This window comes from Triticum aestivum, chromosome 1D, assembly GCF_018294505.1.
Source record: "Triticum aestivum cultivar Chinese Spring chromosome 1D, IWGSC CS RefSeq v2.1, whole genome shotgun sequence".
NCBI lineage: Eukaryota > Viridiplantae > Streptophyta > Magnoliopsida > Poales > Poaceae > Triticum > Triticum aestivum.
The window spans coordinates 389,718,376-389,732,423 of NC_057796.1; positions in this window are offsets into that span (position 1 = coordinate 389,718,376).

Consider the following 14,048-nt stretch of genomic DNA (forward strand, 5'->3'; position numbering starts at 1 on the left):
GGCTCGGGTGGCACCGCCCCAACCGGGGAGGCAAGAGCCGAGGCCTCCTGCCTCGGGCTCCCTCCCCCGGCGCTGGCCGACCCCACCTGAGTCGGCGTCCCCACAGGCCTCCTGCCTCGGGCTCCCTCCCCCGGCGCTGGCCGACCCCACCTGAGTCGGCGTCCCCACAGGGGGGAAGGATGGGTCCACCTGACCCATGCAGCCCTCCCCACAACCGACCATCACCGGCGTCGCCAGTGTCACCGGCGCCAGACTAAGAGAAGGGGAGACCGGAGCCACCTGCCCCCGACTCCCCTCCCCATATCGAACCACCAAGTCAGTCGACGCCTGCCGGGCCGAGACCACTGAGATGGTAGGAGAAAGCGGCCCCACCTGAGGCTCCACCTCCCGAACCCCTCCCACGGGCGTCCCCAACAACCCATCCTCCATAGGACTAGCCACAACATCAAGCTCCAGCGGCGGAAGCATACACTCAAAACTATCATCAGACTCCGCCCTGTCGCTCCAGAGCCTGGGAGGAGCAGATGCTGGCTCGAAGGATCCAAACCGCAGCGTAGTCATGGGTACCGCCGGATCCGAGGGAGACTCCACTCCAGGACCATCACCGGGCAACTGAGCATCCTGACTCGACCCCATGGTCTTGTCATGACCCGCCTCATTATGCGGGTTCCCACGAGCACCGGCATCATCATCCCCCTCATGCATATCCATAGCATCATCGGAAACCACCTCGGCAAACAGCTCGGAATCCTCAAACTCAATCTCAAGAGGAAACACCTCTCCCCCATAGAACCAGTTGACCCTATCTGGGACAAAATCGATGTCCAAAACACCCACTAAGAGCCGGGCCACCCCATGTGAGCGGGTAAAAGCCATGTCCACATCCTCAGTCTTACCAACCATCATACCCAAACTCGCCACAACGCGAGCATCTGTCAGAGCCTCAGATGGGGCCCCTGAAAACCGCAGCCACACCTGAGTGAGCGGTTTGCCCTTAGGTTCCACCTTTTTCCACTCGTGAAACTCCAGGATGCACTTAGTACCCGGCACCTTACACAACCCAAAACTCAGCAGCTTCTGCAAATCTTCCACCGAAGGGAAATCAACCCTAAACACATTGTCCTCAATCTGGACGAGCTCCACTGAAAATCACCTGGAGCCAGTTCCTGGAGTCGCTGCACAATTTGAGCCTCAGAAATCACCTCGCAAGTAGCTTTCACAAGTCCAGTTGTCAAACTTTGAGTCTCAACTCGAATCTCCCTCGCCACCGGAGACTCAAAGAACGTGAGCTCGGCACAGTATACTCCGTACATCGTGAGAGCAGGAGCCTGGTCACGCAAAACCGGGCAATCCCCCATAATATGAGCAGTCTTACCACACGCGTTACAGAGTTCCGCCATGCACTCAGCAATAAAGTGGCCCTTCTCACCACAGCGATAGCACAACATCTTTTCTTTCTTACGCGCCCATTTGGACGCCCTTTAAAACTCAACCCTGTCCCCTACCTCCGCAGCAACTCCAGATGCAGGAACCTCCACGTTGGCTAGAGCCGTCACAACTTCCAAAGCCTGGCTAGGCAACTCAGTCGACCGAACGGGATCAACAGCCATATCCGAAGCCTGATGGTCATCCACAACCGGTGGCGGGGGCTGCTTGCGGGCCCGACCACGTCCACCACCACGGCCACCACGATGGCCACGGAATCCACCTCTCTGCCGGTTTTTCGGGCCAGTAACCCCTTCGACAAAACCGCCCGCCGGACCCAGGAATGGTCTTTCGGCAGAACCATCACTCTGCCAAGCGTATCCGCGTCCTCCACCCGTAGACGACGAACCACGGTGCTGGCCTTTCCCGTAAGCATCAACACCATCATCCCCCCACTGTCCTCTGGGCGGCCCATTAGATCCACCGTCCCCCACGTCAGGTCTTGACTGCGATGGGCCCGAACGCTTTTGCGCCGGTCTCGCGACATAGTGTGGCGGTGGCGCGGCACGAGGCACAGTCGGCACGACCCCCCGCCCCACGGATGCCGGCGCCGAAGGTCTTGGGGAGGGGCACCTCTCCCCGCTACTGCAGTGACTGGCTTGGAGGGCCTCACTCCACCGCGCCCTGCATGCGGTAACGACCCAGGCTGCACCGCCGGGCGCTGAAGCGGCGGCCGGGCACCATCGCCACCGCCCCGACTCGCGGCAGCAAGATTCGCCGGACTTGGCGGACGGATGCTCCCACCCCTACCCACGGCAACGGGAACCGGAGCAGGCGGGCGGACGAGAACACCACCACCGCGGCCGATGGGCGAAGTAGCCCCAGCCGGAACGGCGCCCCGACCCGCCGCCTGCACTCCACGGTGAGCTCCACCGGCACCAACCAGCGGCACCACTCCGGCACGGGCAGACCCGGCCGGCTCCGCCGAGCCCTTTCCCGGGGGCCCCTGACCCGCCATGGGAGACAGCGGAGGAATATGCCGGGCGCGGCCTCCACGATCTGCGAGACGATGAGGAACCCGACGACAAACCCTACGGCGCGCGACGGGACTAGACGGAACAGACAGATCGATGCATGCCTCTCGCACGTAGCCGATCGTCTCGTCCAAAACGCTCACAGGAAGTGGCCCAACTGCGATATCTTCGGACTGGGCCTCATACCCAGCCGAAGGCGGCCCACTCTCCACCTGTGGCCCTGCATCACCGCAGAGGGCAGTCGACGGCGCTGGCCCACTCGCAGGCCCGCACACACACGTCGCAGCCTCAGCCAGCCCCTCTGGGCCAATCAACCGATTCAAACGCGCGATCCGCGCCTCCCGGATCACGGCATGACTGGTGGCCGCCGGCGCCGGCGCCTGCGCCGCCGATGGCCGCCGCTTCTTCTTCCTCTTAACGAACTTCCAAGAATCCTCGGTAAAAAAATCGGACAGGGTAGGTTTTGGAAGACTAACCTTAGGTAGAGGCCCCTTCAAAGGCCGGATCGCCGTCGTCGCCGTACGCCGGTGAACTACACGCCTGACGATCTCGATCTTGTCCTCCGCCCGTAGTCCCATCCTCGCCGGATCATCGGAGGGGATTGCCCGATCTACGAGCAGAGCCACCTTGTCCTCCGGGTACCCAATCCGGAAGGCTTCGCAAAGGACGTCGGAAGGAGAGGGAGACGGAACGCCCGACGGCCCGACAAGCAGGTCGCCGTCATCGTCGTCCGAGTCCCCGGCGCCTTCATCGGCTAGCGCCCAGAACCGTCCGCCCACCCGCCTCCTCCCGCCGGCAAGGGCAACGCCGGCAATCCCCGGAGAAGTTGACCCCGGAGTCGCCCCGCCTGTCGCCCCACCCTTCATCTGTCGCCCCTACTTAGCAGTCAAAAAGGATCTGACATTGAGAGAGTGAGGAAAATGCAAGTCGCTCCATTTTTGTGAATCTACAAATCAAATGTATACCATATAAAAATATATTGCATGATGAATATAATGATATAGATTTGGTATTATAGGTGTTACTAATTTTTTCTATAAAATTGGCCAAAATTTACAAAAATTTGACCATAAAAAATAATCTTATACGCACTATATCATGGGACAGATGGAGTACTTGGGCTATCTTGCTTCTTTCTTGTGAAGGGATAACCTGCGCTGCTTCTACATCTATTTATTGCTAGATCAGGAACACATAGATACACTAGGACACATACATGTCATTGCTGAAGCCCACATAATGTCCACTGGGCGGGGCGAAGGCCAAACAAACCTGGGCCAAACACAATCCAGAGACAGTACCACCTAAAAGAGACATGGGGTGGGGGAGGGGGAGGGTTTTTTGCAGGGAGGGGGAGGGGGAGTTTATAGTACAGTTAGACCCGATCGACTAACACTTAAGGAGTTCTCGGAATCGATGGATGGGAAGACAGAGAGGTCAACATCAGATTGATTTTGGGTCGATGTTGATAAAATGCAAGGTTCTAAATGCAAAAATGTCTGCTCACGTCCGCATCCACATTTGCCGTTGGTAGGTAGCTACTCAAAAGAGACATGATAATAGACGAACACTTAGGAAAACTTATTCTAGGACCTTTAAGATCAGACGGGAGATTTTGTAAAAAAAGATAATAATAAAAACTTATCCCCACCACAACCAAATATCGCGGTCATGACTTGGTAAGCTTTAAAATAGGGCATTTTACCGTACGATGCTCATTAGTATCGCATATGTCACAAAAATGCAGCACTATACAATCTTTTTTGACTGCCCATTTGAGTATCATGAACAAACTAGCATGGTTTTCATTTTACTTATTGGCTCTAGCAACCCCTTTTGTGTTGTCATCGTGCACATCATCATGCACATTAGCGAATCTTTAGTTTTATTTACATGTAGTCTCTCACTTTACATTGGATTCTCCGATACTTTTTTGACCCGATTCACACATATATAGTTTCCTTTGCGTTGTTTAAGATTGCCACTGAAACACCAATTTACGCATGAAGATCCCTCGCATAGATAACATATTAATAGAATCCATGGTAATTGCATTTAATTGGTGAAGGGCTATAAGTGGTGGGTAACTTCTCATTTTTCTAACCAGGGTCAACATTAGCATACAGGTGCTCTTTTGTTCATGCCAAGTGTCCTTCTCCCATGACCGATTCGTCCAAAAAGGGCATGCCCATCATTTTGGTAACTTTTCATTCTCTTACACGATGAGGTGTGAATCAAACACCTCACCTGATTCTTGTCTTCTCCCCACCACTTGTCAAAAGCTATTTATTGGTTCCTCTAATTTGAAACGTCTGTTGACTATCATGTAAGTCTTTTTAATTAAAAAAACTGAAGGGGGCACTGCATTCTCACCAAGAAAAGATGCAGTATGACATACATTACGTACATTGGATTGTTTTTATGAAGCAAAAAAAAAATCAAGAATCCCTGTAGCAGTCAGTACTTAACGGCAGCAATGGTACTAAGCAAATTATCAGTTAAATCCATTTTCTGAACACAAAATTTGCACTAAATGGTACAGTACTACTTATTACTAGTAGCTAGGCTTGCAATCATCATAGTGAAAAATTAACAAAGTTATCACCGTTGGTGCTTGGGATTAGCGGCCGACAGAGAATCCAGCAGCCCTCTGTGGGAGAGGAGGGGCAGTCAAACGTCTCCCTTCACTCTTCCTCAGCAATTCAACGCACGCATAGGCATTTTGGCTAAAGGTAGAAATTCCAAAGAGGCAGAGATGGTACAAGATACACTTGTTTTAATTAGCTTGCCACTAACTCTCTTTGATTGATTGCTCTAAAATAAGAGAGATACTCCGGTCCCTATGCTAATCTGTTTTGCAAATTCCTACCATATATTAGGTTGGAAACCTACAATCTCTGAATTTAAATAACCTTTTTTATGACGTATTACAGCTTCTTGTCACTTTAAATTTGATTTGATGGATCCGATGATTCCTTGCTTACTTCTTCATCTTAGGAATCTTTCATTAAAACATCTAAAGAGGTACTCCCTCCGTCTCATAATGTAAGACGTTTTTTGACACTGCACCGGTGCCAAAGAACGTCTTACATTATGGGAGGAGTAGTAGTATATATGATGCATTTGGTGATATCACTACAACACATAAATTGGTACATGACATTTTAAAACGCCTTGAAAGGTCTGAAAAATGCTTCAAAATGTTTTTCTGCGATGTAATTTTGCGAAGGCTAAGGTAATTTGTGTTGTTTACGAGAACGCCGCACAAGCGCTTGAATAGAACACCTGCATATGGTCAGCCATGGGCGAGCCAAAATGCATCCAATAGAAAACTAAAAATAATAATGAGCTGTCCCCCACGCCTCGGGTCCGGAACTTGAACTTGAGGTCTCTCTCATTTCGCTGTCAAAAAGAAAAAAAAAATCACTAGAGCGCCTTGGAAGGTATGAAAAACACATCCAATTTTTTTAGCCGTAATTACAAAATGTTGGGTATAACTATGAAGGCAAAGTTAATTCATGTCATTTGTTAGAAAGAAAAATATCTCTCTCATATTGGAAGCTTCTCCCACCGCCACCATCCTAGGTAATGCGTGTTATATGATTTGTGAAAGTAACGAACTATAAATATTGAATAAAGTATAAGATCGGTGGTACGCATGCAGGGCATGGAGGCATCCCACATTTGAGGCGTTTCTTTTCAAAATGACTCGGATAGTCTTATCTTTCGAGGCGATTTTGTTGAAACACATTCTTATTCCTACCATTTTCGGCGTTCTTTTAACTGTCTTAGTATAGGGTGATATTTTGATGTGTTGTGAAAAAATGCCTTAGTTATGTGATGTTTTGAAGCATTTTTCTTAATATAGATCAAACTTTTGAGGCATTTTGATAGGAAGGCCTTATAATATCAATTGTTATGGCAATTTTTTTTCAATATGCCTTCTTAGATATGAATTTGAGGTGTTTAAAAAAATGCCACGAAGAAAACGCCTTTGATCCATGACTGGCAGTGTATGTTGGTTGGCAGCACCCTCCCCACTAGCATTTGACACTTAGGCTTGGTTTCAATGCTCGTTTTCTTCTAACAGTGCAAGCCAGAACTCTCGACCAGATAATAATAATAATAATAATAATAATAATAATAATAATAATAATAATAATAATAATAATAATAATAAATATATTGCAAAGGTAGATAAAAAAGGCAAACAGTGACTATAAGGCATCCACAATGTGCTCCAAGACCAAGAGGGATCCATCCTAAGAGGAGATATACAAGACATAGGACTGCTCCTACGTACAGCAGACAAAGTTGCGGCTCTAATTAACTCCTATAAGCATGAGAACAAGGGACAAGCTTAGGACCCAGGTCTCTGATTCCCCTCTGATGCTTTGACCGATCTCCTGGCCGTCTCTGGTGCTGCATGCACTTACGACAATTGCAGATTAGCAGTTGGAAAGGGTAGTTTTCTGTTCGTCCTTTACCTCGTCCAAGATTCCAAACACGCACAATATATATGGGATCCCATGATAGCTAGATACATTGTACGGCTTGAGAGAGAAGCGAGCACCCCTCGCGCTTCTTGTCAAGCTACGTTTGTAGGGCGATTAGTGCTGTTTTATTCTTCGTGCTGCTCATTTGCTGCAACTGAGCCCGTTTTAGATGTGGTCAAACCTTAAAAGGGGAGGATTAGCTGCATTTGGGGCTCTAGTCCTTCCCCGCTAATGTTTGAGGGTTTCTGCTTCGGTCCCCTAGGGAATTTTCTACATCTCAAACATTTTTTCCCTTTTTGTGATGATCTTAAACCAAACAGAGTAAGGAATATTAGGACGTATACAAATTAAACTTTAAGGCTGGGTTCGTACAGTATTAATGTTCTTCTGGGTTAGAAAAACTCTCATTTCTTCACCTCTCAACCTGGTTAGAAATTAACAAGCAGACAAGATGTAATGAGCAAAGAACAATGGCACCGAACTTTTATGTGCAAAACCCTTGGAGAAAAACCACAGGTGCACGGCGACCAACTTCCCCGAATCAAGAATGAGTTGCAACTGATCCACAAGATCTGCTCCAGCAGAACCCGACCGCTCATTATAAGTAATAACTGCTCCAACATAACTCTGTTTTTAATATTTGCGACATATTCGGATATTTTTTATTCCCATCTTGACGATTCTTAAATTCTTTGAACATTTTGCTAGATATCTTAACAAAGTGTAGGTTTAGTAAGCAAATCTATACTTACATTGTATAGAGGTTGTGTCAATTAATTTGGATTGGAAGGAGTAGTAAATTTCTTGGATAATTCAAGTTGTTCCCCTATTTTTATTATTTAGAGAAAAGGCATTTGCCCCACTTTATAGAAAAGCTAAAATTTTATTTTTCAAATAAAGCCTTTCTATTTTGGTTATTTCTTATTAAATTTCCTAAAGTATGTTCCGACATGTGGTGATGATTAGGATCCTTGTGGTGCATGCCACACAAGAGAAAACCCATCTTTGACTGGTTGGGCAAGCTATATGGTATTGACAAGGATATGTATTTGGCAATTTAGACTTGAAGGGTGAAATATAAACTATATTGAAAGAGTTGAGACCTTGGGAGTAAAATGCTGAAATTTCTCCTTTAGATTAATACATATGTTCTCACTATTAAATATTAGAGTTTAATTCACATTTTGCTCTCTAGTTGTGACCTCGTGGTAGCTTCAAAATATCTTATCGTTTTACCACTTAACTGTGACCTCGTGATAGCTTCCACTCATTTGATTATTGTGCTAACAATGACAACCCACATGACATGACGAAGTGGTAGCCAACTCTCAACTCAGATTCATATTTGTTGTGACGTACTCCCATTGTTTGAGTTTGTTAGTCTCAATCTTATTGAGTCAAACTTTGACCATATAGTTGACTAGCAAAATATAAATAATATATTACAAAAATTATGTTGGTATGATTTTTGCTACACATGATTTATATTTTATTAGTTAAATTTATGTTCAATGTATTTTCCAAGAAAACACAAAAAACTTTGGGTTTCATTTCATTGATAGAGAGAACAGCAATTACATTCCCCACGAAGGACATTACATGCGTCATGAAGGACGCACGCGAGGTACAATAGCCCAAGGAAGGCCACACCTAACACACAACACAACGCCCCTAGACTTTAGTTGTGACTCCCTTTGGGACCAAAGACGCACGCCCGGAAGCTCATGCTAGATCCCACTACTTAGCCTCCGACTTGATTGTGTCGAGGAGACGGCCAAGGATAAGCCGAGCTTTGTCGACTATGATTGTGTTACGATGCTTCTAGATGCAACAAGACACCAGTTGGATGACCAAGCATGTGCCCTTGCGAGCCGAGGTAGGAACCGAGAGACAAGTTTCTCGCCACCAATCCACAAAGCACGCCGCCTCGACTTCGCCAGTGGCTAGTGGCTGTCAACCTAATCTAGGAGAGCACTTCGTGCTAGACTGTGTGTGAGAAGGAACAACCAAAGAGGAGGTGGTCCATCATCTCCACCGAGTGGTCGCACAACACACAACTCTATGTGTGCTGCAAGCCACAACTCGCAAGACGCTCCGCAGTCCAGCAACAATCGTAGAAAGGGAACCACATGAAGAACTTGACCCTTGGGGGGGGCGACTTCCAAATGAGCCTTCAAGAGCGAGATTCGACCGCGCCCTCAAAGATAGCATCATAGCAACTCTTGGTCATGTTGGTCATGTATTGCGCATCCGGTGTCCACCACAACTGGGGGGCGTCTGGGTGGGAGCAAGTTGGACTGTGTAGAACAATCGCCAAATCTGATGTGTTGCCATAGAGTAGGTGGCCCGCCCTCCCTGATATTCGAGATCCAACGACGATCGGTAAAGGCATCTCGAGTAGTCCACCGCTTTCTGGTACGACCGAAGACCAGCATGAGCAACTTGGGTGCAATCTCCGAGATTGCCCGACCATCAAGCCAACGGTCCTCCCAGAATGAGGCAGTATCTCCATCGCCATTCACCATCTTGTTGGATGTTATGAACATTGTGCGTTCATCCTGGGAGAAATGGATGTTGAGGTCCTTCTAGGGACGGTTGGGATCAATGTGCATCCTCCAGAGCCAGTGGACTCAAAGACTGATCACCACCATCCCGAGGTCCATAATACCTAGGCCGGCCAGACAAAGGGCCCTACACACACAATGCCAGTTGACGTGGTAGTGGCCGCCCTATGCAGCCGCCCTGCCGGCCCAAAGGATGCATGTGAGGATCTTGCCAATCTGCTTCTCGTACCGCTTGACCAAGGTTAGGCTCTCAACTTTCGCCATCATTGATGCCCCCTCCCCACCCCCAAGTAGGAAGGCGACCCACGATCCTGTCAACCAATAGCTCCAGAGCCGCACTCGACAAGTTCCAGCGAGTGAGGGCCATCCCGAGGTACTTGATCGAGCAAGGAGTCAGCTGACACTCCATCACCGATGCAGCCTTGAGGCCCACCTTGTCTGAACAACCTATGGGGGACACCGAACACTTAGCGAAGTTGGTGTGCAACCATGATGTGTGCTCGAAGAGCGCTAAGAAGCTGCGAATGAGTAACTCCTCCCTATCTAGGTGATCGAAGATGAACACGCCGTCTGCGTAAAAGTGAGACGCCAGCCAACAAATTGTGAGGTGCAAGATTGTGGAGCATCATGAGCTCTGTGGGCCCTAGTCAACAACCTATAAGGGTGTCAATCACCCACACAAACAACATGGGGGAATAGTAGATCACCCTATCGGAACCCCCTTGCGGTGCCAAATCAACGGCCCAGGCTCACCATTGAGCATCACCCTCATGCTGTTGGAGAACAGTGGGATGGCAACCCAGTCGCAGAAGTGAGGCTCTCAAAGCCAATCCTACGCAACATCTCAAAAAGTAATGCCCAAGACATCGAGTCAAACGCGTGAGAGATGTCAAGTTTGAGCAGGACCCGAGGCTCCCCTAGCCATTGCAGGTACCTCACCATCTATTGAACCAACATGAAGTTGTCATGAATGCATCACTTGGCGATAAACGCGCATTGATTCTCCTCAACCAAGGTACCCAACCTCCGCAACAACCTAACAGGCAGGATCTTCGCAGCCAGCTTGGGGAAGAGGTGGATGAGGTTGATAGGGTAGTAATCCTTCAGAGCAGAGGTGCCCGCTTGCTTGGGCAAATGATCAACAGAGCTTGATTCGGCCCTTGAAACTTGGGCCGACATAGGAAGTGCAACTTGGCAAAGGCAACCAAGACGTCGGCCTTCACAATCTCCCAGCAGGACTGGAGGAACCTCGCCATGAATCCGTCCAGTCCTGGCGCCTTCCCATGCGGCAGCCTACGAACAACCTCCCAGATATCCTCCTTCATAAAGGGGGCATCCAAATCAACCAAGTCCCTATTGGAAATATGCCCTAGAGGCAATAATAAATAGGTTATTATTATATTTCCTTGTTCATGATAATCGTTTATTATCCATGCTAGAATTGTATTGATAGGAAACTCAGATACATGTGTGGATACATAGACAACACCATGTCCCTAGTAAGCCTCTAGTTGACTAGCTCGTTGATCAATGGATGGTTACGGTTTCCTGACCATGGACATTGGATGTCGTTGATAACGGGATCACATCATTAGGAGAATGATGTGATGGACAAGACCCAATCCTAAGCCTAGCACAAGATCGTGTAGTTCGTTTGCTCAGAGCTTTTCTAATGTCAAGTATCATTTCCTTAGACCATGAGATTGTGCAACTCCCGGATACCGTAGGAATGCTTTGGGTGTACCAAACGTCACAACGTAACTGGGTGGCTATAAAGGTGCACTACAGGTATCTCCGAAAGTGTCGGTTGGGTTGGCACGAATCGAGACTGGGATTTGTCACTCCGTGTAAACGGAGAGGTATCTCTGGGCCCACTCGGTAGGACATCATCATAATGTGCACAATGTGACCAAGGAGTTGATCACGGGATGATGTGAGTTACGGAACGAGTAAAGAGACTTGCCGGTAACGAGATTGAACAAGGTATCGGGATACCGACGATCGAATCTCGGCCAAGTAACATACCGATAGACAAAGGGAATTGTATACGAGATTGATTGAATCCTCAACATCATGGTTCATCCAATGAGATCATCGTGGAACATGTGGGAGCCAACATGGGTATCCAGATCCCGCTATTGTTTATTGGCCGGAGAACATCTCGGTCATGTCTGCATGGTTCCCGAACCCGTAGGGTCTACACACTTAAGGTTCGGTGACGCTAGGGTTATAGAGATATTAGTATGCGGTAACCCGAAAGTTGTTCGGAGTCCCGGATGAGATCCCGGACGTCACGAGGAGTTCCGGAATGGTCCGGAGGTAAAGATTTATATATGGGAAGTCTTGTTTTGGTCGCCGGAAAAGTTTCGCACTTTATCGGTATTGTACCGGGAGTGCCGAAAGGGGTCCGGGGGTCCACCAAGGGGGGCCACATGGGCTGTAGGGGGTGCGCCTTGGCCTATATGGGCCAAGGGCACCAGCCCCAAGAGGCCCATGCGCCAAGAGATAAGAAAAACGGAGAGTCCTAAAGGGGGAAGGCACCTCCGAGGTGCCTTGGGGAGTAAGGACTCCTCCCTGGCCGCACCCTTCCTTGGAGGAAGGGCCAAGGCTGCGCCCCCCCTCTCCCTTGGCCCTATATATAGTGGGGGGGGGGGAGGGAGGGAAGCAATACCCTAGCCCATGGCGCCTCCCTCTCCCTCCCGTGACACATCTCCCTCCTCCTGCAGCGCTTGGCGAAGCCCTGTTGGAATCCCGCTACTTCCACCACCACGCCGTCGTGCTGCTGGATCTCCATCAACCTCTCCTCCCCCCTTGCTGGATCAAGAAGGAGGAGACGTCGCTGCTCCGTACGTGTGTTGAACGCGGAGGTGCCGTCCGTTCGGCGCTAGGATCATCGGTGATCTGGATCACGACGAGTACGACTCCATCAACCCCGTTCTCTTGAACGCTTCCGCTCGCGATCTACAAGGGTATGTAGATGCACTCCTCTCTCTCGTTGCTAGATTACTCCATAGATTGATCTTGGTGATACGTAGAAAATTTTGAATTTCTGCTACGTTCCCCAACAGTGGCATCATGAGCTAGGTTTATGCGTAGTTTCTATGCACGAGTAGAACACAAAGTAGTTGTGGGCGTCGATGTTGTCAATTCTTCTTGCCGCTACTAGTCTTATCTTGTTTCGGCGGCATTGTGGGATGAAGCGGCCCGGACCGACCTTACACGTACACTTACGTGAGACAGGTTCCACCGACTGACATGCACTAGTTGCATAAGGTGGCTAGCGGGTGTCTGTCTCTCCCACTTTAGTCGAAACGGATTCGATGAAAAGGGTCCTTATGAAGGGTAAATAGAAATTGGCATATCACGTTGTGGTTTTACGTAGGTAAGAAACGTTCTTGCTAGAAACCTATACAAGCCACGTAAAAAAAAACTTGCAACAACAATTAAAGGACGTCTAACTTGTTTTTGCAGCATGTGCTATGTGATGTGATATAGCCAGAAGATGTGATGAATGATATATGTGATGTATGAGATTGATCATATTCTTGTAATAGGGATCACGACTTGCATGTCGATGAGTATGACAACCGGCAGGAGCCATAGGAGTTGTCTTTATTTTTTTGTATGACCTGTGTGTCATTGAATAATGCCATGTAAATTACTTTACTTTATTGCTAAGCGCGTTAGCCATAGAAGTAGAAGTAATCGTTGGCGTGACAACTTCATGAAGACACAATGATGGAGATCATGGTGTCATGCCGGTGACAAAGATGATCATGGTGCCCCGAAGATGGAGATCAAAGGAGCAAAATGATATTGGCCATATCATGTCACTATTTGATTGCATGTGATGTTTACCATGTTATGCATCTTATTTTCTTAGAACGACGGTAGCATAAATAAGATGATCCCTCACTAAAATTTCAAGAGAAGTGTTCCCCCTAACTGTGCACCGTTGCGAAGGTTCGTTGTTTCTTCGAAGCACCACGTGATGATCGGGTGTGATAGATTCTAACGTTCGAATACAACGGGTGTTGACGAGCCTAGCATGTACAGACATGGCCTCGGAACACATGCGAAACACTTAGGTTGACTTGACGAGCCTAGCATGTACAGACATGGCCTCGGAACACAAGAGACCGAAAGGTCGAACATGAGTCGTATAGCAGATACGATCAACATGGAGATGTTCACCGATGATGACTAGTCCGTCTCACGTGATGATCGGACACGGCCTAGTTTGACTCGGATCATGTATCACTTAGATGACTAGAGGGATGTCTATCTGAGTGGGAGTTCATTAAATAATTAGATGAACTTCATTATCATGAACATAGTCAAAAGGTCTTTGCAAATTATGTCATAGCTTGCGCTTTAGTTCTACTGTTTAAGATATGTTCCTAGAGAAAATTTAGTTGAAAGTTGATAGTAGCAATTATGCGGACTGGGTCCGTAAACTGAGGATTGTCCTCATTGCTGCACAGAAGGCTTATGTCCTTAATGCACCGCTCGGTGTGCTGAACCTTAGC